The sequence below is a fragment of the Quercus suber genome, unplaced genomic scaffold (genome assembly GCF_002906115.3).
Source record: "Quercus suber isolate HL8 unplaced genomic scaffold, Cork oak 2.0 scaffold_154, whole genome shotgun sequence".
Classification (NCBI taxonomy): domain Eukaryota; kingdom Viridiplantae; phylum Streptophyta; class Magnoliopsida; order Fagales; family Fagaceae; genus Quercus; species Quercus suber.
This window is the reverse complement of record NW_027069615.1, coordinates 841,010-846,494: the sequence shown is the minus strand read 5'-3', so window position 1 is coordinate 846,494 and position 5,485 is coordinate 841,010. Positions and strand designations below refer to the sequence as shown.

The 5,485-nt window shown below is 34.9% G+C and overlaps 1 pseudogene; it reads left to right on the top strand.

The window, feature by feature from the left end:
- Positions 1-1,734: 1,734 nt before the first annotated feature.
- LOC112015246 (cytochrome P450 705A12-like) lies at positions 1,735-4,790 on the top strand (annotated as a pseudogene).
- Positions 4,791-5,485: the final 695 nt, after the last annotated feature.

Genomic DNA, 5,485 nt, shown 5'->3' with positions numbered 1-5,485 from the left:
TCTTAATTGATTTATATGTTGTATATTCTATAGAAATATGATTTGATTCTATTTGGTTTTGATTTGTTGTGTCTAACCATATTTTGATTAGAAAGTTGAATATTTGGATATTTTGATGAACATGTTTTGATGTGTTAAGTGTGTTCTTGTTTGTTGTTAGATCCAATGCATGATAAGGAATAGATTTTGTTTTATTTATTTTGGATATTTTTGTTGTTATTTTAGGTTGTTTATTTTTATATTAGAAGCATGTTAGATTGTTAGTTTCCTTAGTTTTCGTTTCTGCTTTGTTTGTGTTTCTAAGTTTCTAGGTTAGGGTTTATGGGGGCGTGTCTACGCACGCATAATTCTTTATGCACACACAAGCTTGAAGTATGCATACACATACAACTAGCCCGCATACGCATGCTTATGTATGCGCACGCATACTTCAGCCCAAAAACCCTAATTCGAGTTTTTCTGCTTCTTTTTCTTTATTTCCATGTGTCATATGCCTCTATTTTGGCTCCTTTTTTATGTTTTTGAGTCTTTATTCCTCTGTTTAATTGTTTGTTTGCCTTTAACATGTTAGACTAGGGTTTTCCTTTCTTTTCTTGCTTTAATACCATTTACATGCATTCACATGTCCATTCATTGATGCATAGGTGCTAAGATACAGTAATATAAGTCATGCATCCACGTGAACATGCATTGGATATATATTCAATAATTAATGAGTTGAACATGCTTGGTTGGATGATGTGTTCTTGATGTCTAGATTGCAATCACATGTTTCTTTGATGTTGCCATGTCTATGTTTCTGCCCTTGTGATATCTTGTTGTTTGCTGTCTTGGATGAGATGATATGATATGCTAGGCTTGATGTGAGTTGCCATGATAGATGTATGTTAGGGTTTCTAGGATGATTGATGCCATGTTGATTGCTAGATATATGCTAGTGTGTGCGAGTATAAATTACAATATTGAATGAGTCTTTAATGAAATTAAGACGTAAAACATAATGACTGGAACCCAACCCAAGGGTCAAGTAGAGCTGGGTGCCTCATCCCCATTAATTACTTGGAAGTTGGAAGTTGCATCCAAGTAATTAATGACTATACTATTGCAACTTCCAACTTCCAAGTAATTAATGAATATACAATTGCAAATTCCAATTAATTACTTGGAAGTTGGAAGTTGCATAGCAACTTCCAAGTAATTAATGAATATACTATTGTAACTTATAATTAATTACTTAGACGTTGTAATAGTCAATGGCTAAATTTAATCGCTAACGAATGCCCTTAGAGAATTAATTAATAATTCATTTAAAGAAATTTTTTATGGAAAAAGAAATAAAAGCAATTAATATTTTAACAGTTTTTTTCATTTCCCATAAAATTGGTGTCAAAACTTTCTTAAAATAGATTGTTAACCAATGTCTTAAGTGCACTCGTTAGCATGACTCTTTAATCAATACTATTTCTAAGATTCAAGTTGGCAAATTTACCAATTAACCATTCATTATACAAATTTTTAGCATTCTTAATTTTTCATTGTCATGAGCTAGTAGATCGATGTGAAAGGTAGTGCTATCCATTATCTGACATTCACTCCCAATCAATTTTAATTAAACTATCATAAAACAAAGTCAACAAAGCTTCCATCGATCAATTATAAAGCTCCCTCAAAACTTGAGATTATAGCATGCAACCTTTTTTCTATGGTTGGGAGTTTAGTTTTACTTACATAAACATGGCCGTGCATAGACTACTCAATATTGTCACGATTATTGATATCAAATACTACTTCCTGTGTTTCCTCCTTTATTTCCTCTCAACCCTCTTACTCATGTCCTTCTTCAAGACAAAGACCCCTCTAAACCTCCCTCCAAGGCCACCAGCCCTCCCAATCAATGGTCATCTCCACCTTCTTGGTCCTTCCTTATTCCAATCCTTCCACAACCTCTCCAACAAATATGGCCCACTTCTCTATCTCCGGCTTGGCGCTTCCGGGTGCCTTTCAATTTCAACAGCCTCCATGGCCACCGAAATATTTAAAACCAATGACCTTGTATTTGCAAACCGGCCAAGTTTCGCATTTGTTGATAAATTACCATATAAAAACTATGGAATTTTCGTAGCTCCATATGGTGATTGCTGGAGGTTCTTCACAAAGATTTGCAAGAATGATTTACTCTCTGCCCATCAGGTTGAAAAATCACGTGATATCCGACGTGAAGAAATGATTCGGTTTTTGCATAAAGTGTTAGAGAGTGGTAAGAAAAAACAGGTCCTTGATATGAGCTCTGAGTTGATGAAGTTAACAAACAACACTACTTGCAGGGTGGTCATGAGCATAAGGTGTTCAGATGACAATGATGAAGCTGAGAAGATCAGGCAGTTGGAGAAGGAGACCACAGACGTTAGTGCAAAGGTATCTTTTGGGGATGTGTTGGGGCCACCGAAATTTTTGGCTTTTTGGTTTTATGGAAAGCAGGCTATAGATGTGATTTTAAGGTACGATGAGATTTTAGAAAGGGTGTTGAAGCAGCATGAAGAAAACCCTAATGTTGAGAATGAAGATTTCGTGGATATATTATTGAAAGTGTATCGAGATGACATAGCTGAGTTTAAGATTAACAGAAGGCTTTCTTGCTCGTAAGTCACGCGTTCCTTGTTCTCCTTAATTCAGTATTCCTTCTTTTTAATTATCTTTAAAAAAAAAATCAAAAAACAAAAAACGTAAATGGTGTTTTCCGTGCCTTTCCCTTGTTATTTTGAGATATTAAAGAAGAATAAAAATAAAATAAATAAAGCTTTTTCTTACGGTCACACTAATTTGTCTAAAATCTCATCGCTAGAGCTATCCATAGTAATGTGCTCTAGAGCTAATTTGTCTAAAGTCTCTAGCGATGGGCTTCGTTAAGGATTAGTCGACATGCTATCCATGGTTGCATGGAAAATAGCTCTCTTTAGAGCACATTACTATGGATAGCATGTCGACTAATCCTTAACGAAGCCCATCGCTAGAGACCTTTTCTATACCCATATTATGGGGCCTGAAGTGTTCGTAGGTTATGATTAATGATTGCAGTATTGCTCAGTCAGTCTTATATATGCATTTTCTTTTGGCTTTTTGAGGACTTTTTATGATTTGTATCATTTGTGTGATAATTTAGTAGATGCTTTATCATCTTGTTCGTAAGCATGTGTTATGGATCAATTAGTTCATAGTTTGGCCCAGTCGAAACTAAAATCTTAGTTTCATCCCTCACTTTATATTTACTTATATCAATTACATGTTTGATGTTATAACTAATATCAATCTACAAAACTCTATATGTCTAGTTCATCTATTCAAATGTTTCCCATTGTCTAGAATCTCTTCATCGGAGGTACTGCTACATCAGCAGAGACATTGCAATGGACAATAGCTGAACTAATCAACCATCCAGATGTATTCAATAAGGTTAGGGAAGAGATAAAAGTTGTGGTTGATAGTAGTAGACTAGTGGAGGATTCAGATATCCCAAGTCTCCCTTACTTGCAAGCAGTTGTGAAGGAAGTATTAAGGCTACACCCACCAGGGCCTATTATTATAAGAGAATGTCGCCAAGACTGTAAAATCAAAGACTTTGATATACTTGAGAAAACTATTGTGGCAATCAATGTGTATAAAATAATGATGAGGTACTGCTACATCAGCAGAGACATTGCAATGGACAATAGCTGAACTAATCAACCATCCAGATGTATTCAATAAGGTTAGGGAAGAGATAAAAGTTGTGGTTGATAGTAGTAGACTAGTGGAGGATTCAGATATCCCAAGTCTCCCTTACTTGCAAGCAGTTGTGAAGGAAGTATTAAGGCTACACCCACCAGGGCCTATTATTATAAGAGAATGTCGCCAAGACTGTAAAATCAAAGACTTTGATATACTTGAGAAAACTATTGTGGCAATCAATGTGTATAAAATAATGAGAGACGCAAACGTATGGAATTGCCCAAATGACTTTTGTCAAGAGAGATTCTTAGTTTCCTTTGAAAAAGAAGATGTTATGAAATATATTCCTTTTGGGGCAGAAGGCGAGTACGCCCAGGCTCAAAGTTAGCACTTATGGCATGTTTGGATGTTTAAAAAAGAAGGGGGAGTAGAGTAGAGGGAGGGAGAGTAATGCAATTACCTTGTTTGGAAGTTTTTTAAAGAATGAGGGGGAGGGGTTTGGAGGAGTTTGGAGGGGTTTGGACTCCCTCTAGCCCCCCAATTTTAATTCCCCCAAATTGAAGAGATTTGAAGGGGTAGTAGAGTACATAAACTATTAACTAAGTAAATTACCTAATTTACCCTTATTATATTAACAAAATTATACAAGGGGAAGGGCTAATTACTCCATTCCCCCTTACTAATTTTAAAAACATCCAAATAAGGTGGAGGTGAATCATTCTCCTCTACTCTACTCCCCACTACTCCCCTTCCCTCTACTCCCCTCTACTCTCCTCCCTCTCTAAACTTCCAAACAAGCCATTAGTTTGGTACACACTACAATTGCAGCCATGGTTCAATGTTTTGATTGGAAAGTTGGTGGAGAGGAAGACCATGCTAAGGTTAATATGCAAGTTGGACCAGGCATTACGAAGCCCATGGCTCAACCACTTATCTGCCTTCCCGTTGTTCACTTCAATCCATTTACTTCTTCATTTTAATTTCATCACATGGGCTACTTAAATTGTGCAAATCCTTTACGTCATATCCTTTGGTGCTTGAAAATTATTGTATAATAACACATAATTACAGATCTATTTTCAATATCTGCAAATTACGATCTGTATGTTGTGTAAACTGTATAGTATTTCCAATGCATGTCATGTTTAATAAATGTTGTTATGAAATATGTGCAATAATATAAAATAATTATTGTTTAATTGTCTGTGTGTTTTGATAAACGGTAGGGTGATGGGTACTTTTTATTGGACAGAGTTTCCTCAAAATCGATATATTAAGTGGAAAGACACTTTTTTATGATAAGATTCTTAAATAACTTTTATTAATGATTAAAAAGACACGTTCTTTTACGACCTAATTAACTACTTTGATGTGTACACGAGGTGCCATGAAGTGGACAATGGAAAAGAAATTGTGGAGGTCAAAATAAACAACTTCAAGCCGGCTAGCGGCATCTAATGGTGTTTTCATCAGAACTGTTCATAATTCAAAATTTTAAATTCCCTTCCATAGTTATCAAATTCTAAGGAAAAAAAAAACGTATTTTTACTTTTCTTTTTCTTCTGCAAAATATATATTGTCATTCTTTTAATTGTTAGGTTTAATATGGTCAGTAATGTTGAATTCCCAGAAATTTTCAAGTGCTCATGATGTTTTGTATTAATTTTTGGACCCCTAGACAAATAATGTTTAACCAATTTTAAGGCCAAGTTGTTAATTAAATTAATTATGCAAGCCTTAGAGGTTAAACAAATAATCAAACATATCATGCACAGTGAAA